The 27,153-nt window shown below is 50.0% G+C and overlaps 1 protein-coding gene across 2 annotated transcripts in view; it reads left to right on the top strand.

Moving 5' to 3' along the window:
* The first annotated feature begins 8,108 nt into the window (after window positions 1-8,108).
* Window positions 8,109-27,153, top strand: part of LOC120951088 (irregular chiasm C-roughest protein-like) — a 199,220-nt gene continuing 180,175 nt past the window's right edge. For both annotated transcript variants that reach the window (XM_040369633.2, XM_040369615.2), the window contains exon 1: window positions 8,109-8,882. The gene's annotated coding sequence lies outside the window, so the exon portion shown is untranslated. The remainder of the gene's footprint in view (window positions 8,883-27,153) is intronic.

The following is a 27,153-nucleotide window of genomic DNA, read 5'->3' as shown; positions in this document are numbered from 1 at the left end:
AAAGCTGTTTATTTAATTTAAAATTAAATTCAAATAATAACCAAGTATCCATATCGCTCCACCTTCCCATACTGTTCAGTGAGTTCCCTTGTGCTTGCGTTGTCGTTCCAATGCAACCATGTCCTTTTTCGTCGGAGAAGGAGTTTGTTTAAATCTCCCCTTCCCTGAGCCCTTCTCCCTAATTCCTTATCTGGCAGTTCTTATCTGCTTGCGAAAACTGTGTCTTATCGGGTTTTTCTCCGTGCGGGTGCAAGCATTTTCTTACCGGATCGACCGGTGTGCCTTTTGGCTAACTTGCCATTCCAAGTTGTTTCCTGCTTGGTTGGGGGAAACAAAACAAAAAAAAACACCCCTCCGAACAAAAAGACTCCCAGGTAGGTTAGGTGATTGTTTTCTGCGTACACTGGCCGTGCCTGTTTGTGGTGAATTCATCGGAACAACTTCAACAAAAAAAGTGTCTCAATAAAAAAGATGTTCTCTGTAATCCTTGCTCTGGGGCCTGAGCTTCAAGCTTTCACGGTTCGGTAACGACTAAAGGTCGATTATTTAAATACGACGGCTCGCCCAATGCGGGAGTGGTTGGACGGCTGCTAGCCGTTGAAGAGATGATCCCACGGCACGCGTCGACAAACCCAACGGGGAAAACTAGTAATAGTTCCTGGTAAAATCGTTCGCCTCGGTCGGCTCCCCTTGCTCTAACGCTCCACTCGCTCTACCAGCACACGCACACGCGGCAGCAGAGCTGCTGGCAAATAGCAATAATAATTAGAAAACGTTTAAATATGAATTAATTAGTCACAAGTGCAGGCGCTTCCTAGCCGCCGACGATGTAACATCCATGCGCTTCACCCACGAACCGGGGTACAACCCCAACAGGGAACGGTTCCGTGCATTATCGTACCGGGTTGGGGGGAAACTTGTTCATTTCTAAGCTCATCTACAGATCCCTTTCAATAGTGTGGGAGGGAGGGGAAGGGGTGTAAATGGTGCAAAACGAGCCGGTACGGGGAAGCTTTCGTGAGGGGGGAGTTAACGCAGCAAAGGTGTGAAACTTGCACAAAACATCCGGGAATGGTGAGGCTTTGCATTGTAAAACAATCTTAACCCGTCAAAGCCCAGCCCAGCCACGGGCGAAAGTTTTGGCCCGGCCGGCAGGCCGCGTGGGTTGGGACAGGGGAGTTGTGCCTTCCATGCTGGGCCGCCCGCTCGAAGGCAGGCAAACAGAGCAGGCGAACATTGCCAGGTCTCGGAAGATTACGGTGTGCGGTGCCTTTGCTGTAATGCCCTCCCGGGCCGGGAGTTTGTTCTGGAGCGGGCAGCGCAAGATCTTCGACATGAGTTATGATTGGTGTGTGTGTGTGTTTGTGGGTTTGTGTGCTTTAACAGCACTACAGGGATGCTAGGCGATGGAGGAGCAAATTATACACCGAGAAGACCTTCGCTCTACGTATCGATGCTTTATTGCCGTGTCGCAATAGTAGCTTTATCGCTTCGGTAGCGCGCTCGATGATGTATGGCCCTGTTTTTAATCATTAGCGTTGTGTATACTAAACGGCTTTAGATAATTATTTTGAAATGATAATAGTTGGTTAAATCCGGGCCTGCAGCTCCCACTGCCCGATGCCAAAAGAGGCTCTGCGGAAGGGTTACACGTTACCAGAGCAGAGCAGCTACGGACACGCACACGGGACTGTGTAGGTAAACCGCAAGTGGTCTTCATCTTTCCATTTGCAGCGCTGGACGTGCATGAAGTGTTGCGTTGGAAAGATGCTCAACTCTCTAGTCGAAACCGACGCTCTACACCTTCGCCCGTAAGGTGAGCCAGACGCTCAAATGCATATCGGCAAAGACTGGGACGCATAATATCGCTGGCCGAAGCTGTCGTTAACAATAAAACGCAAGACGCAAGGAATACAACACATAATAGGCGATTTGTCGTTGGTGGTGGTGCGTTGAAGAAATCGTTGTGGTTTACTCCGTGTAACCGCATTAAATAGAAAACCTTGTTTCTGTCAGGTTGCTCTCTCCGAGCGAGATGTGCGAGAAGTCTAGCAATGGGGCAACAAGCACTAGAAAATGTGCCCTCCCCCACGCGCGCACAAGCGAATGTATTTTATCCATTTTCCGATGAGCGCACCGGCACACCCCCCTTCATAACTCTTCAATAGGTTACCTAGGGGGTAAAGCGACTATTGCTAGCCCCACAGCGTCATTTCACGCAACCGACAAATCATTCTACTCTTGGACAAGCGGGACGAAAATGTTCTCTGCTTTATTGAGAGAGTACACGGAAGAGATTTTGTCCGCCTCCGGTTGTGCAGCGTGTGCCTGCTGCTCCTGGCGCTATCAATTAAACCATCGAGCTGTCGCGCTGTGTTGCACTGTGCAACGCAACCAGGTTTGTAACGGATTGCGAGAAATGTACAGTGTGGTGATCAAATCTACTCAATTCAAATTAAAAATCTTCCTTTTTTTGTACCGCTTTGGTGTTCTCGTATTGGTAGTATGGTTTCTGTAGTTATCTTAATTATGTCGGGAGAAACACATTTCCGTCATTGATATGTGTGACTAAAATACGCGTGGGATCAAATGTATTGTGGAAAAAATTCAGATTAAACAGTTTTTTGTTGTTGTTTCCCATATCCAATTTCCAATAGGAACAGCACTACTGACCACTTTCGAGATGTTGTTGCATATCTGCCGCATATTTACAACATTGAACATTGTTGTTGAGCGTGATAGTGTTGACACATTTCGCAAAATGATGCGGCCGCTACGAAACGAAAACGCTTTGCGCAATGGCCAGCGAGCATTACAGACTACGATAAATAACTGAATTACGTCTAATTTATCGTCCGAAGCATATTTTAGTGCACCACAGCGGCTAGCGATACCTCCAGCATCACCAAAGAGATGGACGTTTATCCTGCAAGGTTTCGCCGTCGCTCGTGCGAACCGTTCGCACTGGCCCGAAGAAATCAATGATGCAAATTGCTATGCTTTCCATGATTCGTAACCTGGCACGTTATTTCCCGTTCATTTTCCATCCACCAGCCCCGGTAGTGTTCTCATCTCTCATCGCTCTGGCCAACGGTGCGCCATTCAAAAATATAAATCAGTTCCAAAATAAAAGCAAAAAAAAAAATGCTCGACATTCACCGAAAAGCAAAACAAAACAAAGTGAAATAATAAAAAAATAACAAAAAAAAACACACACACACACCTCCGTGTATCGACGAACATTAATCCGCAAACGAGTCAAAACTGATTTGAAAAGGATATCGTTTGGCCGAAGCACGGACGACCGGAGGACCAGTGCGATCGGTGACTGCCTCGGTACAGTCCTGGCGGACCGCCCCTGAAACATGGTGCCTCATCACACGCGGGACGGATTATAACGCTCGAACGGCAGCAGCAGCAGCAGCAGCAACAAACCTCCGCCGTTGGCCGTTGGACAGCTCAATTTGGGCGTAATAAATTTATCATCGAAATTGCTGCAGTATCATTTCTCACCGAGCTGGTGGCTGTTGAGTGGTGGTGGTGGTGGTGCGACGTGGTGCGACGCGATGGGCAACAACGTTACAGCCCTTTTGCGTTTGCGACTGCAGTGCGGAGAGGCTGCGAAGCGGCGAGATGCGATGAAGCCGATGAGATAAACTATTCACAACACTCGCCCGCTCTCTCTCTCTCTGTCTCTCGCCGTCCCTCGTTTCCTATCCTCGTCCACGGCCGCTATGTGTCTGCGTGTCGTGCGCGTTGGGTTGGGTTACCTTTTCGCCGCGCGTCCCTTCGATTCCTCTGTTTTGTGTTCTTCACTCACGCCGGTTTTGAAGTTTGAGGTTTTCTCGTTCTGCTTTTTTCTGTATCTTCTTTCCTCTTTTTTTTTTTTTTTGGAGGGTTTGGCGTTTTCTTTTCAGTTTTGTTTGATTCGTTTCCGATTTCGATTTGTGCGCTCCCGGCGTGAACGAAGTGAACAGAACACACACACACACACACACGAGGCACACGAGCGTGCCATCTCCATGCGCATATCCGTTAAATTCGAGCGTGTGAGGTGTGCGGAGCCCAAGCACAACGGGTGGACGGGAGCGGAGAGGAAAAATCAACAAACACAGCCCACAAACCACAGCCCAAGCAGCGCGATCGATCGGGATCGATGATCCGGCCGCTTGTTGAACCGCACGGGGGCACGACGCGCGTTCGCTAGACGAAACTGGAGGGGATTAGGAATCCGATTTTCTGCTTCCCTGCCGGGCGCGGCTGCGGCGACAGAGCCAGATCCGAATGTTATCATAACCGCCGTGTTTATCCTTTATCTGGTATTGAGCGGAGCCGAGCGGTTTTGATACGCGTAACCCTAGATGTATGTGTTTCATCCTCGTGTGCTGCAGCGATGGCTTCACTATCTTATCTGCTCGCTCCATTACGTGAGACGGTCGCTCATTCTCTTTCTTTAGCGTAATGAATGTGTACAACAAAACAAAAAAAAAAGCCTCTTGAAAGTCCCCGCACTTGACACTCTTTCCGGCAACTGTTCGTGACGTTCTTGGATCGTTCCGTATCGACGTAGTGGTACAGTAATATCTTTGCCAGCTTCTGTAACCCCCCCTCGTAACTGATTCGGATTAACGAGAGGAGAAGGACACAGCAAACCCTCACCCACAGACGGACGAATGTCAAGATGATTAGATCCCCCGCACCATCCCGGTGTGTAGCTTTCTGAATGACGAGCTCGTACGCGTTCTACCTGTTCCAGGGTTTTGCGGTTTCCAGGTCCGGTTCTTCTTTGTTTTTCCTTCATGCGAACGGTCGTACGATCGGGAACGGACAGGAAATGGGATGCTTCTGCGAGACGGGCAGAGGAGTGGCGACGAACAAGTGGCTGGTTGGGTTGGAAAACCGGTTCAACTTTATATTAATGAGCAACTGGGGCCCATGGTGAAGCTGCCGAGTTCGGTTAGTTATTATTCTCTTTTTTTTTCATGCGACTTACAATTTGTACGCTTTCATTCGCTCTCTCTCTGCCTCTCGTTTATCAATTCGTTCTTCGTTTCGCTTGCTTTAGCTTGCATTTCTTTCAACACCAGCATCCGCGCACTGTGGACCAAACTAGGGATGGGCATTTTTTGTTCTTGTTTTTTTAAATAAAAACTAACGCTTAGTAACTGGGTACTGAGCTTTGAGTATCTAGTGACAGTAACGCGTTACAAGAAACAGATTCATAAGATAAAAGTAACTAGCTGTTATTCCCAATACATCGCAATCTATTAAGTGTAACAAGGATAGGGTCATAAGTATTGTAATGTCAGGTTGTACCATAAGTAACCGTGTTATAAATTCAGTTGGAATAGGAATCTTCTTCTTCTTCTTCTTTGGCTCAACAACCGATGTCGGTCAAGGCCTGCCTGTACCCACTTGCGGGCTTGGCTTTCAGTGACTAATTGATCTCCCCCCATAGCAGGATAGTCAATCCTACGTATGGCGGCTCGGTCTATTTGGGGATTGATCCCATGGAATAGGAATCTACTAAATCATAAACATAAGGCCAAACTTCTAGCTTAAAAGCTACAGTACGCGATTAAAATCCCAGGCGAAACTCTGTTCAAACGAGATACGGATAGTGCATACAAAGTGAAATGAAGAAAATTTGTAAAATGAATTTTAAAAGTAAGGTCTACAGTTTTGAAATTATTTAGACATCCGAATGTTATTTCCAGGCGAAAAGTTCACTTTTGCATTAAGTGACGTCACAAAGGCCAGTTGTAGCATACTGCAAACGTAGCTATAGTTACGTTTATCAGTATGACAGGAGCAAATTCCCACCTCTACGTCCAGCCTCCGGGTATTCGAAGTATTCTTACTGGAATTGTGGTTCTTCTTCGCCGCACCGTTGTGTGCCAGTTTTGGTTTCTTTTTCTTTAGCACGATTCGACACCGATCGGGCCCGGTGTCAGTGTCTCCAGCGTTCTCCGCCGTGCACTCGCGTCCCCTTCATGGCGACCCAAAACGTCCGCTGGCGTCTCAGGTTCGCCCTCACTACCCCCCCCCCCCCTCTGTACACTCTGTGGTGGAGTAGAACAGGTTACAGGCGATCGGTACGATTCGATACGGCAGTAATTATGTGGTGCAAGCGTGTTCGTCTCAGGGAACATGGGAAGTTAAAGAAAGGAGGAGAGCGTAACAAAAAAAAAAAAACCTAAAGACACCCAGTGTTTACATCTCGCGCAGAGTGCTCCGATGCAAAAGCCTTAAGCACAAGCCGTTACATTGCAGCGTCAGGCTGTAAGTACATGATGTCAGCTCAATTTGTATAGCTGCCGTAAGGTTTGTATAGCTTTGGTTTTGGGTGTCATTTGGTTTTTTTTATTAGCCCATAGTCTGCATATTGATCGTTTTTAAACTACTGCCTTGTTATTACGTGTCAATATTCGCTCGCATTAGCTACGCAAAAAGCGCCTCAATACGATCACTAGGTCCAAGGTGAAACTATTTACAGGCAAAACAAACAAACAAATCCCGAGGGAGCGTTCGCTTCGGAGCGCTCTCTAGCGCCCACCGCTTGTAAACCGACGCAATCAGTCTTGCTCGCTTCGATCGGAGAAAATGAGCGATCCCAGAGATGAGCCCTGCACGGCCCGATTAGCACTCGTTGATTTGAACGAGTCAATTACGGCTCCCGGTGCGCACACGAAGCGAACGGGTGGCACTGCGAGGGCAGCAAGTCGTAATAATACGATCAAGATAGACAGAGAGTGAAAGAGAGAGCGAGAGAGAGAGAGAAATGGAAAGAGAAAGAAACCACAAACAGCTCCAGCCACTCCTGATCGCAGTAAAGTTAGCAATGGGGCAGCAGCCGGAGCAGATTAAAATCAGCGCTCTGGGAAGCGCGAAGTGCCCCGGTCGCCTGATCTCTTCTCCCACGGGTCACGCTGCTTCTGGTGCTTGTTGCTCCTACCCCTATCTTTCCCCCCCCCCCCCCCTTCCCATCCATCCCGGGGTTTGCGATGCATCCACCGACGACGACGACGGTCGAGTGGCACACGCAACGGCACACGACCGCGTCCGGCCAACCATGGTTGGCTTAGGATTCTCTAACGCTTGCGCCGGTCTGCCTAGTCCGCGGCACAGTCAACCATCTCTCTCTCTCTCTTTCTCACACAGGTACTGGGAACGCGGGCAGAACGCGCCACACACGCGCTTCCGTTCCGAAAAACCCAAACCGGTTTTCTTACCTGTACTCATCAGCATTTTAGTTTCGGGCCAGTCCCCGCTGGACACGAAAAACAAAACATATTAATATCGAAAACAAAAAAAAAAGACCAAATGGTGGTGGTGGTGGTGATGGCGGGGGCTTTGCTGTGGAAGCTGTGAACCATCGTTAGCTCCAAGCGTCTGTGTGTGCGTTTGGATCTGCCCTTGGTTCACGCAAATTTAAAAGTCCCAACGATATTTCTCTTCTTCTTTTGTTTTGTTTTATTCGCCGCGCAACCGATTTTGTTGCGCGACACGTGTCGCAGCGTCGCCGTTTGCCGCGTTTCATCCGGTAGCACCGAATTAGCTGCAGCTTCGCACGGTGGGATAGGCGAATGGGCCGGCAGTGGTCAAAATTCGAGCGACCGAATCTCGAACACGGCACGTGTTCGTACGAAGTGTCCCCCGCACGCCACACCAGCCGGGCCTAGCCAGCCTCACCACCGGCCGCAGCACACCGCTGCTGTGTACAGGTCCCACCGCACCGCAACTAGTGTTGGTGCGTCGGAGCACGCGCAGCCACGGCACCGTAGCACAGGTTAGCAGCGCCAGGAGGCTTCGGGCTTCGGCCGGTATCGCACCAGATTTCGGTTGTCGCCTTGTGCGTGTGTGTGTTATTGTCACAGCACACTCGTTCGTCATTTTTTTTCGTTTTTTCGCTTGAGCCACTCGATTTCGTTCTTCGCTGATTTTGGCAGCACACGAGGGGGTTTCGGTTTCAACTTCCAACAACAACAACCACACGAGGAGGCTCGGGGACACTCATCAGGGGAAAATCGCTCAAATTAGAGCGAGAGACAGATAGAAAAAGTGAAAGGTCAATATAAAATCTTCGGCTTTTGACTGTTGGGCACACAGCGCAACGAGGCAAGGACTCCGAGCAACGCACACAGCCAAACGCTCACGAGCGGGCACGAGCGGACGGCTCCGGTTCCAGGTTGACGCAGTCCGAGCTCGGCAGGCATAATTTAGTTAGCATACGGCGGTCGGTATGCAATGAAAGTTCGTCCCTGAGGCCGGTTTTCCCGGACGCGGTTGCTCTAGGCGCGCACACACACGGGGCTTTTGGTGGTGTTCGACGGTTTTCGTGTTGTTGGTGCGTGGTTTTCCGCCTCGTTTGTGTTGCCCGCCCGTCCACCAGTAGTGTGGCCCCAGCACACTGTCCACGGTGCGTGCGTGCGTGTGTTTGTGTGAGGTGTAGATGGGGGTTCGCTTAGCGGGGTGCGTGCAAGCTGCCAGGATATCGCTAGCGGGGGGCCATCAGGTGTGTGTGTGTCGGAAGTGGACGCAGGAATTCTAACGCGCGCGGCAGGCCACCGTTACGTGTGCGGGAACTTCCAATTTGCGGGAATCCCCTGCCCAGAGGGTTGTTTGAGGGGAAACACGAGAGTGGCCCCCACTGTAGAGACAGATAAGCAGGTGAGTGTATAGCAGGGTGCGTTAAAAAAAAAAAGGGCTGAGAAGGACATTAGGGTTTAGGTAGGTGCAGGTGGTGTTGTGAGTGAGTGAAGTGTGCGCGCGGAAATCATTTCGAAACAGCAAACAACATCCTCAGCAATACAACAATCAAACAAACTCAAAAAAAAAACCGCTGTTTGCGAAACGCGCCAAGTCTGCAAGTCAACTTACAGGTAAGAAAGATTTTAATTTCAATTCATTGGAAAATAAGACTTTTGTCATTTTCTCCACAACCAACACTGTTGTACGGAAAGATACAGTTGACTTACGTTCCAAACTCGTCTCCGAAGTTCGGCGGTGAATTTCATCCACTTTGCTCCAACCGTGCCTAATTCGGGTCAGATCTTGTGGAATATCTGCAACTCCTACCCAGAGGTTGTCTTGCTGCATACAAGACATGGTTTGGAGCAGGCAAAGTGTACGCCCCCCCCCCTCCCTCCTCCTTCCTTCTCTTTGGTAAAGGTGCGTGTGATAGGTGCAACCCATATGTCAGCATCCACCTGTGTGACCCACCCTACCCGGGGATCCGTGACATCCAGGAAATCTAAGGTTCACATGCACACTTTTTCCTAAATCAATTTAACTATGGCAGTCTCTTGTACCCTCTCACACACACACACACACACACACACACACACACACACACACACACACACACACACATAGTGAGTGCGATGTGAAGTAGTGTACCGAAGCACATGTTCACATGTGTCGTTACCCGGATCCTCTCGGCAGTTGAAGAGGTCGTCTTTAACCGGGCGGGGCGGAGAGCTGCTCCACTATTACCGGGTGCAAGATATACGGCTTCCGAGTAAACGGTTTTCGCGTAGCTTATTAACCGCGTAGCGCGACGCAGTCCTCTAACCCCCCCCCCCCCCCCCCCCCTCCCTGCTTCTCCTTGCTCCACCATATTCCACCCGGCACGTTTTAGGTCAAGGAGTCGGTGTGCCTCGCACGTGTGCGTACGCGCCGGGGACGTGAATGCGGTCCGTGTGGCCTTTTTCCAGTGTGTGTCTATGTATGTATGTGTGTGTGTGTGTTTGCGCTTGATTTTTATTCCTCGTTTTTCTACACACACTCATACGTTTTCCACTAGCAGCTCGGCGAGGACAATATCGCAAAAGTTTTCTGCGACTTTTCACGTCACCATATGCCGACCGGCACCCTCCTGGACTTCCCCTCGGCAGGCTGCGAAGTTTGCTGTGAGTTTAAATTCGCTGCCCCCCCCGGTGTTTCCCCCTTTTGCAGCCGGCAAGGGAGGGGAGGGAGGGCTTACATTTGCACCACCGGACCCACTGCTCCGAGGTACACGGAGGTTCTGCAGGTGGATACAAAAAAGGAAGGAAAATTGGAAAAAAAAAATAGCGTAGTGCGGCTGGCTCGCCACTCACCGTTTCTTGTGCTGTGGCATTTCCCGACGTTTGTGCTTTGTAAAACCCTTTTTTTTTTTACTTTTGCTGTTGGGCTGCATGGCAAAGGCATCCTTCAAACAGAGGACCCACTCCACTAAGTGATCAATAATTTCTGTGGGCCGGAGGCGTTTCCTCGCCTAGCCCGCAATATGCGCAACACGAAAAAGGTGAGAAAATCACGATGTCGGTTGGGAAATTCATGACTTTGAAAACGAAACAAAAAAAAACCCCGCGAAAACCCCCAAAACAAGGAGCTGGAATACAAAGGCCCGACACCGCTCAGTAAAAGTATAATCGCAATCCATCTGCGCTGCAGGTGCGGTGGAGTGTAAAAATGATAAGCGACAAGGCATCAACGCAGCCGCTGTTACGCGAACGTACGGGGTACGTAAACCAAATAAAACCTGCCAAACCGATTTGGCGTCAACACACACACACACACACACACACACACACACACACACACACACACACACACATACACACACACAATGCAACTGGAAGATTTGTGCCGAGATTTTCGGTGTTCTCGCTCGGGCGATGTGTGACTCGACGCGTGGTTCTATTGATGTTTCTCCTGGGCTTTCTCTCTCTCTCTCTCTCTCTCTCTCTATTCGTTGCTAAGGGGACCCCAAACGAACACCCGGTAAAATAAAAACACACCACCATGCATGTACATGTTCACGCACACACGTAGCTAAACAAAGGGGGGGCTATAGTCCTCGCGGACGGTAACTAATTTGTGCCGCCACTGCTGTCACACTGGCTGCTGGTCTGCTGGGTGTGCGTACGGACTGGGAGCGTTCTCGGCTAGTGCTGGTGCTCTGTGTTGTGTTGCAAATGAAAAGCTACAAACGAGAGAGAGAGAGAGAGAGAAGATTGAAAGAGACTGAGGCAACACACATACACACACACGCGGAACCATTCAGTCGCCCTTGGATACAACGGCAGCAAAACAATTCCGTTAAGTTTTTCCCCAACTACACGCGCGCGCCGCTGTGTGTGCGACCACTCGGGTGCTCCTTTGCCGCTTCCAGGTGCTCCCGGGGATGGCGTGCTTAATCACCAGCGGAACAAGCCCCCCCCCCCGCGGTCCAAACCACCCACGAACCTACGCTGGCACGTAAAACGGGCACCTCGGTGGAATGTTTTGGAATAGATCTCAGGCGCTAGGACCTGGGGCGAGGTCCACGGCGGGTTGGGGTAGGCAGGGCGCTAGCATTCACATTCACTGCCCCCCCCCCCACCCCCCACCGCTGGTGATCTTGGACCTCTTCGAGGGTGGTTTATAATCGATATCCCGCGTGCGTTCCTGAAGTTCCCGACGTCCTGGGGTTGGTGCCGCAGTCGTCGGTGAGGTCCTGGGCTGCAGTCGAACCACTCTCAGCAGCTCTGCGAACATTGACAACGAAGAACAAGGACGTTCTTCCCAATCGCTGGTTTTGATTCCTTCCAAGCCATGCCGCCATGTTGGATGGTGCATCGTCCAGTCCAACAAAAAAAAAAAAAAAAGATAGCCCCGAAAGGTTCGTAAGGGACTCCAGTAGCACACTGCCCGCACACTTTATGGCATCAATTACTCCAGAGCTTGGAGGGTTTTGGCCCGAAAGAGAAGCAAAGGAACACACACATACACCTGTGCAAAAACCTCGGCAACTAATATTGTTTGTGTTTTGTTCCGGCTCCGGCTCCGGTGTGTTTTTGTTTTACAGCCAGCCCCGCCGGGCGCGCGCGCTCAGCGAAACCTTTAGCAACGGTGGGGGAGGGAAATTTAATGTTCTGCGTCCTTCTCGGCCTCAGAACCGCGGCCCACCTTGCAGCAAAGTCCCAGCACTGGGGGGAAGTGATGAAGAAAGTTGCTTCAAAGTTGCATCCTTTCGCTGGCTTTTTTGTATGTGTGTGTGTGTGTGTGTGTGTGTGTGTGTTCCGAAGTAAGAAGTTCCTTCCTTTTCCTTTCGGTGCACTCTGGCAGGAGTCAAACTGAAAACTCCGCGGTGTGGAGAAAGCGAGACGGACACTAATTGCTTGTATTAATTTTCCTACATCCCCCCTCCCGAGAAAAAAACGCCCCCACCCCCACCCCCAACTGTGGCTGCACTACCAGCACCCTACAGTGGTGTTGGCGCTTCCTGTTGATTCTCTGCTCCGCCCGCCACGCACGCCTTTGGACGCCGCCGACCGGAAATAGCATGCAACCGGGCGGACATGGACGCGGAAAGGCTCTGCGCTACCTCGCAACAAAAAAAAGGCCGCCTGCTTTGAAGGCCGAAGCTTGCAAGCACACATTTGCATACCGTGTGCCGCCCACAACCCATTTGATGGGGCAGAGTTGACTGCGCGAAATGGAAAAGGTCAAGCCCTCAGCCTGCCGCTCCCTGTTGTAGTTCCCGCCCAAGCCAACACGGCAAGGCTTTAGAACGTCCCCTGCAGATGGCTCGCCATCGCTTTCGAGGGGGCGCAAACTGTTGATTAGCTTCCCCCCCCCCCCCCCCCGGGGGGGGGGACGAAGGGGCACTTGGCGAAGGGGTCGGCGGCCGCCCAAAGAAAAGGAGATGCATGTCAATTAACGCTAATTAAGCACTCGGCGATGCTACATGCACGTGCAGTTGCATACCTGCCCCCGGCAGTCCCCCCCCCCTTCCCTCCCTGATCCGCTAAAATGGTGGCAGTTGTCATCCATTTTTTGCCATCCCTCTTAGCACGCCCTCTAGGCGGGAGCGTTCGCAGTAAGTGATTCATTTAGCATTTTACGGCGCGGGGCGACACGGCCGAGCGACCTACTGTGGGCACATAGAACCGCAAGGTACGATCGTAAAGTCGCGTCAATAATCGAAGAACGGTGGCCCACCAGCTGCGAAGATGCCAATGGGTGTCGTTGGATTTCCGCTCGATGCTCGAGGCTTTCTTCAGGGGATCGTTTGGGAGTTGCTGCGTCGGTGGTTTACTGCCAAGGCTTGCGTTTGTGTGGAGTGGTTGTGCAGAACAAGTAATTTGACACGTCCGCTGGAGGGTGGACGCTGTTGGATACTGTAATTATGAAAAGGTTAGCACCGCATGACCCGTACCAGCATCTACAGCTGAGTGACAGTTGTAACCTCGACTACCCAGCTCACTGCCCGCTGCTGTAATGCTGCACAAGCGGCATCTTCCCCCAAAACCGACCCGACCAGTCGGCTATTGCGTAAAAAAAAGGCCACCCCTGCCTTCCTCTGGCTTCGATAATCTTCCCCCGGGCAGTAGCTACCGCTCCGTGCCTCCTTTCTCAACCCTTTCCAACAAAGCCAGTGGTACTGCACTGGCGACAGCAGGCCCGGCGTCAGGTCGGTCCGCACACCTAACCAGTTTGTTACGCGAAGCGCCGAGTTCTGCGTGGGCAGATCGGACTGCTGCTGCTGCTAACCTGTTTTCCATCGGCCCTGATTGCATCAGCATCGTGTGCTCGAACAGCGTACCGGGGGACCGGGCACTGCTGGGCACGATGCACTGTTGCAAGCGCCGTGTGCTGACGGGGACGCGCCTACGCAAAACCTAGCCGCCCAAGGCCGCGGCACTACGGCCTGATCGTGCTGTTGTGAGGTAACGGGCAGAGATGTCACCCAGTCACCCCGTTTTCAAGATGACCCTTTCACTATCGGCGCGTTTTGCTGGTGCAGGGAAAAGGGGCGCTCGCTCGCGCAAATCGGAAAGCGACAGAGCGACACATCAAACGTTACGATGCGGTCGCAGGCGTTTGTGTGATGGTGAAAAGAGCAACCAAGTAACGAAAAATCATCCCAAATGGAGCAATCTTAGTGCATGATGTAGCGATTCCAGCGTTGACCTTGCTGCCACGCACAACAAAAGCAGTGTGTATCGTGTTTACGAGAAAGAATTCTTAATCAGTCAATGAAGTAGTACTGGAACTACTTCAACACAATTCTTGCACAATTTTATTTGACAAGAACACGAACTACAAAACGTTCGTTTGTCCTCAGTTTCAACTCATCTTATTATAAGTATGTTTACTCAATTTTTGCACGGATTTAACAATATAGGGTTGTACCAATCTGGATGGAATGTAAGAACAACTATCTCTGCCAGCTCGGGACCTACTTTGCCCAGCAAACGTGTAATGTTTTCAGTACACTGCAAGTATTCCGAGGGGCTCAAAGTGATTTCTCACAGGTTTAAGATAGATTTCAGGAGCTTGTGGTCTTAGTTTGTTTTCCCCCTACATGAAGAATGTACTACATGAACCAAAGGAAATTAAATTCCTTCAGATTCAACATCATGTAGCTCATGAAACAAACTACACAGAACTTTGAAAGAACTTTAAACCATTTACTACTTTTTGTTAAACAACCTAGAAGGCTTTCTGATAACTAGAGAGCAATTGACAAACTTTTTCTAGTAAGATTCTGTGATGGGAAAAATGAAGTTTTTGTCGGAATCGATTCCGGTAAGCTCCGCAGTTTTCTGGAATCGATTCCGAATAGTAGGTCCGGAATCAGTTTCCGTAATCAGTTTCCGGAATCGGAATTGACTCTGGAATTGGTTCCGGAATCTAGTCCCGAATTGATTTCGGAATCGGCTCCGGAATTGGAATCGGTTCCGGAATCGACTCCGGAATTGGTTCTGGAATCGAAATCGGTTCTCGAATCGGAATTGGGTCCTAAATTAGAAGCGGCTTCCAAACGGAGTCAGTTTCGGTATCGTCTTAAACATAGGTGCTTGGGTCCAATCATACTACGTGTTGATAAGCGCAAAAAATCAAAATTTGCTTGTAAATGATCGATTCTTATGGAGATTTCCGGATTGATTTCGCTCCAGAGTCAACTCTGGAATCGGCTCTGGAGTCAACTTCGGAATCGGCTCCAGAATGGGTTCCGGAATCGGCTCCGGAATGGGTTCTGGAATCGGCTCCGAAATCGGATCCGGAATCGGCTCCGGAATCGGATCCGGAATCGGCTCCGGAATCGGATCCGGAATCGGCTCCGGAATCGGATCCGGAATCGGATCCGGAATTGGATCCGGAATCGGAATCGATTCCAGCATCGGAATCGGCTCCAGAGTTGATTCCGAACACGAAATCGGAATCGGATAGGTCCGATTCCGAGTTCCCACCACTAATCTACAAAGACAAAGTGTCATAATTTGTGCTTGTACCATTGTTTGATTAACAAATGATTGATTTTGTGAAGACTGTCTAGCGGAAGATACTTTTACAATGAAGCGTAAACTACAGTGTACAGTGCAACTATCGAAAACTCGCATTTGTTTTCAAGAGGTGGCGAACCAGAACGAGCGACATCGCGAGGCGTGCCGTATGTTTGACTTCTCTGCGGTAGTTGTACGGCGCGTGTCGGTTTATTTTGACACCAGTCGCTCCGCCTGAACTCTCCGCTTTACATGCCGGCACGTACAGTGCGCCGTTAGTACACGGTGCACGTGTGACGACGTCAGCTTTGGTGTCGTGATTTGCGTCGTCCCCGCAGCGCTGCTTGTCCAGCGGTAATTTGAGAAAGAAGAAGCAAAAAAAAAACACACACACACAAATTCCCCATTGGGCTTCTTTTTATCTTCGTTCGCATTGCAGCTACCATTCCCGCCCGCCCATCCTCAAAGTCAACACAAGTGAATATGCGCTACACACTGTTTCTTTCGCCGAGGGTGGGTGTAGTTAGTACATTTTTCTTCATTTCTTTCTACAACAACAGCAACAGCAGCAGCAGAACAAAAAGCAAAGAAGCAAAACAAAAGCAGCACTTCATGTTGTCCTGCTGCTGGAGTGTATGAGTGCTAGCTCATGGCGAAGTTTTGGCAAAAAAATTCTGTAGAACCATTCTCTCCGCATTCACCCACCGCACCAAACATGTCAAAAGTCCCCAAACCAACCAGTCCCTGCCGGGGGGATTTGGAATTTCCAGTTACATTGGAGCTCGCTCTCCGTCCCCCTAAATCCAAACCCAAGAAAGAAAAAAAAAACCCCCAAAGAACAGTTTGACCGATGGGTTCACCACCTCGCCCGGGTAATGCCACACAAACGGAACAAGAAGGTATGGGAGAGGGACTACCAGTTTCCTAGCCATTGTTGTTGTTGAATTGTGATTGATTTCTCTTGTCATCCAGCGCGCGCGTTGGTGGAAACGCGTTCTCGCCCACTCCCTCCACCAGTGGGTGGAGAGGGCGAGGATGAAATCGACCAGAGATTTCAGCAGGAGGGGGAAACTTTCCTAGGGCGCTGTGACCGGAATAATTATTGACCACGGGCGGCGACAGCACTGGGGCGTTGGATTGCTTGCACCCTTCGCCGGGTACGTCGGTGCTCGTGTCAGCTCCAGCAAAGAGGAAGTGAGACTTTTGGGGTTTTGGATGTTAAGGGATGTTGCCTTTTTCTTGAGATTTTTTTAGTCGGTTTTTGGGGGGGGACGTTGTGGAGTTCTGGATCTTAGCCACAGGCACACGCCAGGCTTACAGCTTGTACAAACAATCGTACGCACCGGGGCCCGCACTGGACTACACTGCCCAAATTGCCTGATTTGCTGGTACATCTGGTACTTCGTTGAACGCTTCTAAAAGGCTGCAGTAGCTCCGTGCATGCTTCGGGAAGGAATCGATTACTGTGCAGGGGCAAGTCCCCCACAATGCCCGTCGTCGTGCAGCTCCAAAGTGACATTTATTTATTTGGTAGGTATCGTCTCGGCTCCCTGCGCATATCGCTCACATTACTGACGCCTCCGCCCAGGTCTGGTGTATGTTTGAGTCTTGAAAAAACCACGATCGTCGCGATGCACGCAGCCATACAACCTTCAATCAATCAAGCGTCCGCTTGCGCGTCCCGCTGGTCTTCTGCGGTTCGGCGAAAATTTACGAAACCGCAGCCAACACACACACACACACGTCCATATTTGGAAACGTGATGCGAGCTGATGTAGAGGACGCACACGCACGTGACGGCTTCCAGGGTCTCGGTATGTAGGTCGCAACCCGGGAGCGAGAAGCCGCATCCCGCTGCTCATCCTCCCCCGAATGTGCCGAGATTATGTTTCACAACATTTTTCCGCCTAATTGTTATCGTCATTACAGGGTCGCAAACGAATCGCGGCGAAAGGTTGGATGCGCTCGCCGCGGGGCACACCGTTGCTGTACTGCTGGTGCATTGCCCACGGTGATGATGATGCCGCACACAGCCGCACATGTGTGACACTGGGCTGAGCTAATTTTAGCCGTGCGCCAACTACACTACCCTTGGATCGCCCCGGCTCATGCCCTAACGTTTGTGTTGCAATAAATTATCTCGATTGGCGTTGCATCCTGGCGAATGTGCGTGTGTGTGTGCCACGCGAACGCGCAAAAGGGTTCAAATATTGTATGCCGCGGGAGCGGGCACCACGGCACGAAGGAATGCGTATGGTGGCTCCGGCGGGAATGCTGCCGGACCTGGTGCGGGGTGTTTGTGTGGACCTGATTGATGCAACAATTTGGTTCTTTTCGGTGTGCGGGAGAGCCGCTGTGCGGATTCCAGCAGGCATGCAGCACTGGAATCCTGCGCCCCAGGCGATGGTTGATTTTATTATAAAACATTACACACTCCGATACAGAGACAGTCACCGTCGTCGTGATACGACCTCACATTGATTCAATCAGTGTGTGTGTGCGGGGCACGGGAGTGTGGAAGTTGCAGGTTTGTTGGAGTTGTACTTCTATTCCAGTGAACTCAACGCTATTGCATTAGAGGGTACTGGGTGTGTGTGTGTGTGTGTGTGTGTGTGTGTTGAATGGAGTGTTGTAATGGGCTTAATTACACAGCGCTACTTCTAATCCGTTTTAATCGCGACGGCGGCCGCTGTTACGTGGAGGTGCACTGGTACATCGGGACATTGCTTGCATCTTCATTGTTTTGCGCTAGTTTTTAGGATCTTTCAGCTTTTACGATAGCAATTACTTTCTAGTTTAATTATCGCATCGCATGCTGGTTGAATGGGCACGAGTTTTTCTGCAAACGAGCAGCATTCGACTGTTCGGGCTGTTGAGGATGATTCTGATGATCTTTTCTTGAAACCGATCAAACAAGAACATCCACGGGGTTTACTGTCTGGAGTTGAAGCTTTTTGTCATTTGGTAGCAAACTTCCTAAACTGGCAACGAAAAAGGTTGGAGGATTGTTAGGTCTTCCGGTTAGGCACCTCCCAGTGGTCGAACTATCGAATGTAACGAATCTGTTGAAGTTACACAGCGAAAAGTAGCTGAATTCTAATGCGCTAAGTCCATTCCTGTCTGGTGCCGCTGCTGAATAACATCTGCAAATAAAGTTAAAGACATTTTTACAATGTTCGCTGAATGCTCATTCAACCGTGAAACGCAAGAGCACTCCAAACTTTGCGAGAGCTCTCACTGCATTACCATTTCCAGAACAGTGTCTGGAAAAATGCCCGGTTTCTGTGGTGCACGCGACTCATTCCAGCCAATCTGAGCTCGGGCGCAACGGGCGTGCGTTCTCTGGTTATGGTTGCTCACCCGCGATCAGGTTCATTAGTATTTTCCGCAGTTAACCATACGCTTATTTTGCTCTCTTCTTCCGTCCCAGACTATCTTTTTTTTTGTATTTTGAGACAGGTTTTGCAAGTGGAGTCGCTCGCTGGGCGGAAGGTGAGAAAAGAAAGGCAAGCCCTCTAAGGCTTCCGGCAGTGAGCGATTATCCCGTGGCGTTTACGGGTGTTTGGGTGTGTGAGGGGGGCAGCGAAACGTTGATTTAATTGATCGATACGCGACTGTCGTGGTTACAGTGAGTCTTTTTTGTTGCTTTTCCCTCCCCTTTGCGTGGACGAGCCAGCTGGAGATGACGGATAAGGCGAAACAAAAAACACTCACACTGATCGGGCAATGGGACTGGAGACGTGGTGGCCCCCAAAACACACACACACACACACACGCACACACAGAAATCACGATACACAAGAACAAACGAAAAAAAAACCTCCCCATCCCAAAAAAAAAATGACCCACGGCAGGAAGAAAGAAGACATTAGTTCCAATTTGGAAGTTAATCAAGCACAACTGCCCGAAATGGTCCAAAATTTCATACATGGTGTCCGCCCGAATAGTCAAGCAGCCTTGAAGCGACAAAGAGGACACAAATGGAGGATAGAGACACACACACACACACATACAAAGTAGTAAAGCGATAGAAAGGCGACGAAAATGCGAATCGACAACGCGGAGCGCAAACATGGGCCCGGATGATAAAGATTTCGAGAATGCATCCCGCTGGAAAATCGAAGACACCCAGCGTGTGGAATTTCATTAGAGCGCAGAGAGAGAGAGAGAGAGAGAGAAACAGAGATAGAGCCGGCGAGATAGTTGGTGGGAAGTAACGGAAAACGTTTTTGTTGGATGAAATGAAGCAATGAAAACATCATGCAGGAGAAAAGGGAGAAAAAGAGGGAGTAAAAACCACCAACCAAAGCTAGGAAATAAATAGAACCCGGCAAGAAACGAAAGATAATAAGAGAAAAAAAAACGGATGAAAAAGAGATGAAACAAAAACGAAAACGGCAGACGAGCAAACTCGAAACAAGGTTAGTGTAAATGAAAGCAGTTGAAATAAAAACAAAAAAGAAAAATAAAGAAAAACAGATGAGACGGCAAGCGAGAGAGAACACGAAACAAAACAAAGACACTAAAATAAGGGAGGACAAAACCATTAGCTCAGCACCGGAGACGCAAACAGAAACGGCGGACAAGAGCGTGCGGGCCTAGTAAAAATGCTCAACGATACGTATAATCACCGGGCGTCGTCCGCGGCACACGGACAGTCCGAGATTGGACGTAGAACAATGTCTGTCCCCTTGCGCCCCTTGCTGCCTCCAATCCCTCCGCCGCCTAGTCGAGCAAGTTTCGTTTCTTTCGGGGTTCGGTTTCGGGAATCGGGAATCTTCTGCGACTGACGGAAATCGTGAATGTGATAAAGCTGAACATGAGCACCGAGAGGGACCCGCGCCGCTACCATTGCTGCTCCTGTTGCTACTGCTGGTCCACCGCGCGGCCTGTCCACTGGCCGCCAGTGCCCTACAAACGAGCGCTTTATTAACATTAATTAATGATAATTTTATTCCTTCTCATTATCTCGTTCGCGGGGCCTGAAGGGTGCCGGAGTGGCGGGCCCAGCTCTGTTTGTCCTTTCGTTTCGGAGACACGGGAGACAGGCGTTGAGGCGAACCGGTCACCACACATGATGCAGATGAGCATGGTGGTGTGGTGGATGGATTGGAGGATTTTCGGCCATTTCCTGCGCGGCCGGGTTCGTTGTCTGGTTGGCCCTGTCACTGTCACTAGCCACATGGTCGGTGGCGATGGGGGCCGCCCAACAAACTGCTCCGAACTAATTGCGAAACTCCTCCAGCGGGGCAAACCCGTCGCCGGGCAGCGCTTACTTTCCCCGGCTCTGGCTGGCTTTAAAGGCACCACCTTCCTTAGCTATCCTTCTCCTCCACTGTAGCCATTCAGTTGGGTTGTGAAGAGTTTTCGTCAAGTTTTGCCAGCGAAGCACACCTCCGAAACGCGTTGTTTGCCCTTCCCCCGTTCCGAGCGTCAAATCCTTGTCAAGTCAAACGCCACCAGTGACTTTTATTGAAGTTTGACACCAACGCGTGAAAGAGAGAGAGAGCCGTATCTATTTCTAGCATTGAAGCTCATTTAGTCACTTCTCTTACTTTGGAGATACTCAACATTGGTGATACTTTATTCTTTATTTGTTATTCGCTATCCATCTTTCCCCGTTTACACCCGACGCTTGAACGCTGCAATCGTGCCGTGGGGTCCCGTGTTTACACTTGCGGGCGGTACACTTTTCATTGCTAAATATTTAAGTAGCTTCCGCAGCACGCTTACATTGCCCCGCCGGCAAAAGCCACCGATGAATGGCCTGCCCCGATGATCCTGCGCGATTCCAACCCCGGAGAGCACTATTGGAAGTTGACGGCAGGCGTAGCGCACTGTCATCTTCGAATTGCGTGCCTATTTTTCCGAGCCCGTTTGCTATCTATCCTAGCCGAGATCCCTGCCGGCGCTCAACTGCTGATCCGGCGTAAGACGTAATACATGCCTCCCAATGTCCCCAGCACCCAGCACACCCGGTACGCTCGTCATAGTTTTTCCAACAAACATCATGAATATTTAATACCAAACGAAAAACATCTTAATTTTTGTCCCGAACGCTTAAGTGTCGGCAGATCCCGGGCAGGCATCTCTTCTTCCTTACAGCACACACACACACACACACACACACACACACACACACACACACACACACACACACAGACTCAAACGCACAGCATTCCAATTACGGTTCTGGTCGGTTTTTTTTTGCGGGTCGGGATATCAGGGTAGTACTTTCTTCGCCAGAGTTTCGCTAGCTTGCAGTGTGTGTTCCTCGCCGTCCTCGTTTGCTTCTATTTTGTCGGCTGAATTCAAGATATTCCCCTCATTTAGGTTTTTTTTTTTGCTGAAGTCGGTACCTTTTGCCGCTGCCAACTTTTCCCCCCTACTCGGCGGGTAAGTATTGGCAAGTGAAGTGTGGAGGGTCCCAGGGTTCAAGTCTGCAAAGATGCAAGATGCCTAGGACACACCGAGTAGACTGAGTGGAGAAACGGTTCTTGATACCGGTGCCGTCACTTTGCGGCAACATTTCATGCCTTAATTTAGCGCAAAAAGGTCTCGAGCTCGTCTTGTGTGTGTGTGTGTGTTTTTTACGCTTTCGGGTTGACTTCACTCCATCCAGTGTGAAGCCATCTTTTGCCGTTGGAAGTTGAAACTGAAACGAAACCGGGAGCGGCTCCAAAACAAAACAAAAAGCAAAAACACTTACAATTCCAAGCAAAAAGATACATATTTACACGTGTTTCATTTAATTTTGCCAACCACGGGGAAAAATGCATTTCGACCTTTCTTACTCATCTCATCCTCTCCGCGTTGGTAGCCAAAGTAAGAGTGGGCAAGCCTAACAAAATAAAATAGCTTGCTTCAAGCCGGATCCAAACCCACCAACCGAGACGCACGGGGGAAAACGCACGATCCCGAAAGCGAGAGTCAGCATTAAAGCATTAAATATGCTGAAAATACGGCAGAAGTGTGAATGCTGCCCTGGAACCTGCCTGGAGAGCAGGGGACGCGCGCGTTCGGGTGGTGCGGTGGTGCGTGTGTATCAAAATAAAAATAAAACCTTTCCCAGGGCTGCCGTGTAGCGCTACGGACACTATCAACGCCCCGACCGGGGAAGGGGCCGGGTGGCTTGCCGAGAGCTCGAAAGTGCTCGAAAAATAAAGCGCCTGCTGGGCCGAGGGGTTGTGGAAGGCGGGGGGGGGGGAGTGGATATGCCGTGCCCGTGACTTTTCCGTGCGGCCCCGGACGAAGAAACGACAACGCACGCGGCACCGACGGCGGCGAGCAGAAATAAAAATAAAGCAACCACCCGGGCGGTGGTGGTGGTGGGTGCCGGTATCGGTTGTTAAATGGATCCTGCTTGCACCATTATCCCCGGGACCGGGCCGCAAAAATGGGTGGGAGAGCTGTTCGGGCGCCCTCGGTGTAGTGTGCGGGGCCCTTGTTTTTCGGTATATTTTGTTATTTGGTGGGCTGTGCGTGTGATGAGCTGCACGGTGGCGTTGATCCTGCTGCTGCTTCCTTCTCTGCGTGTCCCATTATGGGGGGGGGGGGGGGGGGGGAGGCGCGCCGGAGAGGAAGCGGGAGGATGCTTTTTCGCTGGCAAACTTTCGCTCTAAAAACACCTCCTGAACATTCCGGGATGTGGGGGTGCTCACGGCGGGAAGAAAATGGTGCGGCTTCCTCCGGGTGAATGGTCGTGGTGTATGGGGCAATCGTTTCTGCTGTTTTTTGTTTTTTTTGCTGTTGTTATTTTTTTGTGGTGGATTTTCGGGCCCACTTTCTTCCCTAATGGGCGACAGTCAGCTACCGGTGGGGGGGGGGGGGGGGGGGTCGGTGAAGCAACGCGTACGTGAGTCACTAATCATTCGTTCGACAACGGTCGGCGAATGAGCTGGCTAATGGCATAATCCTTTCAATGCACTTTTTTTCCTGCGTTTTCGTGGGTTTTGAAAGCGTCGAGAGGGTGAGGACCAGCGCAGGAAAGGATGAGAGTGAGACTGTTTCATAAAGAGCATAAATTACCTTTCTACAGCTGCGTAGAACACAAAAAAAACAAAGCAAATGCTTATTTTGTTTGCAAGGAATGTTAAAAGGGGTGTCCTTAAACTACGTTACACGTACAATGGACAGTTTTGTAGCAAACTTGAGAATGTTTTTGGGCATTTAATATTTAAAAACAAGGCATTTATTATTAAGTGCATTTTCCCACAATTATCCATAAATTACGTAACACGGTAAAAAAAAGGATTTGCCTACTCTCTCCCTATTGTCTGGTAGTATAAAGTTTGAAGCTACATTACCTAATGACTCTCAATTCCTGTGAGCGTTGCGTAATTGATGGATGGCTCCTTAGATGTTTTAAAATTGTACTCTTTTTTGTACTGCATGTGGTTTTACTTCATCTTAGTAAGATTCTTGGTTTTGCCAGTGCAAATATAAGTTTGAATTGTTGTAAAGCAGTAACATATAGCTGAAACCCCTTATCGAATCACTGTCGGGAAAAGTTCGGGTCAAAATGAGACTCTGATACCTGTAACTTTTTTTTAACCAGCTACCAGCGAGCAGTTATTCAGTTAGTTATCTAATCTGATTTCAACTGAAGATTACAATTCTGTACCTTTTAAAATGGATTTTAAAATTCGACAAAAGGGAAGTTTATTTTGCATTTGACAATTGATGCGTCAAATCAGTACAGTTTGCTCGAAGAGCTGTCAAACTTAGCAAGTAGCGTATAGATAAATCGTGTATCGAGGAATACCTGTATATGGAGCCCTTTTCGTTTTAAGTTCGTATGCTGAAATTTCAGCCTGTCAGCGGGTTGCATTGTATAGCAGTTTTCGAGCAGCTATCTAAGTAAGTATAATATACAGGTGGGCTTATCCCAAGGTGTTTCAATTAAAAAGGCTGATTTTTATCGCTTCTGCTTCTGAATGAAGATTTGTTTTGTTTGCCTCCAGAAAGCTTGTTTGAGCAAAAGCTTTCACCCGTACTGTCAAAAAGTGATGTTCAAAATTAGTTTATAAAATATGCTATGAAACCACCTGGACTACATACACTTTGATTTGTAGATTCCACCACGTGATGTAAACAACACCGTGTTTTCGAGCAGCTACTCGAATATAATTCTAGTATGGAGTGTTTACATGATTTCAGCCTCCAACTGTCAAACTCCATACAAAAAGCTGACTAGAATCGCGAAGGGCCTGTGCTCTTCTTTACAATCCTTACCGAGTCTCCTGCTTTATATGGAAAATCTGTTCCGCGCACCGTATGGCTGATTGAAATAAATAAGTTTGCTTTAAAATGTCTACAACAAAAAAAAAACGTGAAAAACGCAACCGACAGCGGCGAGGAGCCACCCTTAACGACCGGTTCGGTTCCACGACCGTGCGCGCACCGGGTAGTTCAATTAGAAAAAGTTCACGTTCACGGTTTTCGGCTGCCCTCCGATGTACCGTGCCCGGTTCCCCGTCCCGTACAGCCATCGTTTCTTGCAGTGTTATAAAGAAGAAAGAAAAAGAAGACACACACACACACACACACACACACACAAGTCAAAGAAGTCAGCTTGTCAAAGGGATCGTTAGGGTGCTGGCCTGATAAAGCTATTCCTGCAAGTCATTACTTACGAGCCAAATCTCGAGCCAGCGAAAATTTTCGTCTGCCAAAACGAGCCGGCGAAAAGGAGAGTGAAATTAAGGGAGCAAAAGAGAGTTTGAGAGAGAGCGAGAGAGAGAGAGAGCAGGAAAGAGAGAGATAAAGAGTGACGGAATGGAATTGAGGAGCGAGCGGGTACGGGAAAAGCACCGCTTGGCTGGAATGCAGCTTCTGCATCGGGCCGGGGAAGTATTTGGCTGGAGTGTCTTGCACTCGCGATGCGTTAAGCTTTTTTTTTCCCCTCCCTTTGCCCCATTTACTTTGCGCTGCTTTCTATTGCAGCTTTTCGTTCCCCCCCCCCCCCCCCCCCCCTCCTTGCCCTCCCACCGTGCGCTCCATCGCGTAGCCGGCGTTTTCCGCTCGATTTATAAATGTTTGCCAAAGTGCCAAACAGCCAGCGAACTAATCAATCAAACAAAGCTGACGAGAAGCGATCGATTTTTCCTCCACCCCCCCCCCCCCCACCAACCCTCATTCTGTCGGGGAAGTTTTCGCCTTTTCGAACTACCGTGGCTGTGTGTGTGTGTGTGTGTATACGTGAAGATTTTCCTCACCTCGAGGATTTTACCTTCACACCCTTTCCGAAAAGCTTCAAAGAAACACCCGCCCACGTTTATCCTTTTGACAGGCGGAAAAGGTTGCTTCACACGTACAGCAGCAGCAGCAGCAGCAGCAGCAGCAGCAGTAGTAGCAGCCCCGACGATCAGGGCTCTGTCTGCGTCTGTCCTTACGGTGCGCCAGGGAGGTGTGGAAAGTTTTCGCAATCCTCGTCAAGGTGTGAGAAGCCGTGCTTGCTTCAGCGTGCTGGCTTTCTGCCTGCCAGATTTTGCCGTTGTCTCGCCGGTTTGGCGGTGAACTTACCTGGCAGCGTACCGGGACGGGGTACGGCACGCCTCCTTGCCCGCTACGCCGAACGATGTGAAGCTATTAATTTTACTTTAATTATTAATAATTAATTCACTTTGCCCTTGCACTAGCGCGAGCGCGTGAAAGTGGCCCCGGTAAACAAACATGCTCGTGCACATGGCTGGGGCCGGGGGTTTTTCGGTACCGTGGCACTCGCTCCTTCTTTCGTGCTCTCTTCACACCCAGCCCGGTGCCATTTTCGTCCGGAATAATTATAATTACCCACGAGTCGGTCAGGAAGGGAAGGTTTACGAACTGGCTCGCAGGAAGGTAGAGAGAGAGAGAAAAAAAAACAACACCCACGGAAGAAAAACTCCCCACGAGAGGAGCGAGAGCATGAGGGCGCAGGGAAGCAACGCAACTCACACACGGTGGGGAAAAAGTTCATCAAATATAGAGCACAGCGGAATGGATGCAGATTTTCCACGCGGTCACGGGAATGTGAAATATTCAGCGATTTGTGTTAACGTTTTCTCGTTGGCGGCCGGTGCTCGGCTGTAGCACGAGCAAACACGAGCCCGATGGCGGCGACGACGAGATGGCGTCGGCGATAGCGTGGCTCCCTAATTCACTGAACTAGATTAATTCGCAAAGCGTAAATCGAATTACTTCCGATTTTCCGCCTCAATCGGTCACAAATGATAGGGAGGACGGGCATGTGGCCGACAGGGGCGAATGGCAGGTAATAGGTGAATGGAAGGAAGCAAACCAGACTGTTCGTGCTGTGCGTGTGTGTGTGCACTCTGAGTAAATATGTCCCGCAAGCGGGAGCGGGGAGGGTGGACTAGTGCCAGGGCGGAGATCTGTGAATCAATTAGCGTCGCAAATAAACAATCTTCCCTGTACCGCCAAACACTAGTGAAGCGAGATTAGGGTCTTCGTCGGTGCTGGTTACACACGAAGAACCAGGGCCCAAGCGGCAAGCCAAAGGAAGGGCCGCTCGTGGATGGATAATTAGGGCAGCGCGGCGGTGGCTCCCTTTGTTTTCCCGACCGCGGTGCTGGGCGCGATTTGTTGTGATCGATTTGTTTTTTTTTTTTGTTTTTCGCGTCCACCGCACCGCCACATCAAGGATCATTAATTTTTAATCCATTTGCATTGCGCGCGCCGCGCGCAACTCGGGCGGCAAAATAAAAGCTCGTATCGCGCGCTCTGAAGCAACAAGCGGGCCGAAAAGGCTGAAAAGGAGGAGCGCGGGAGAGGGAGAGGTTACATTAATCCGCGCGCAATATGGACGCAGCACGGAAAATCAAGCGAAGCAAAAGAAGGCAGCCATTTGTTGGCGATGCGAAGTGGAAGTCGCTTGTTTTTAATGAATGGATTGCGG

The sequence above is a fragment of the Anopheles coluzzii genome, chromosome X (assembly GCF_943734685.1).
Source record: "Anopheles coluzzii chromosome X, AcolN3, whole genome shotgun sequence".
Taxonomy (NCBI): Eukaryota; Metazoa; Arthropoda; class Insecta; order Diptera; family Culicidae; genus Anopheles; species Anopheles coluzzii.
The sequence above is the reverse complement of the archived record's forward strand: the minus strand, read 5'-3'. Positions and strand labels throughout refer to the sequence as shown.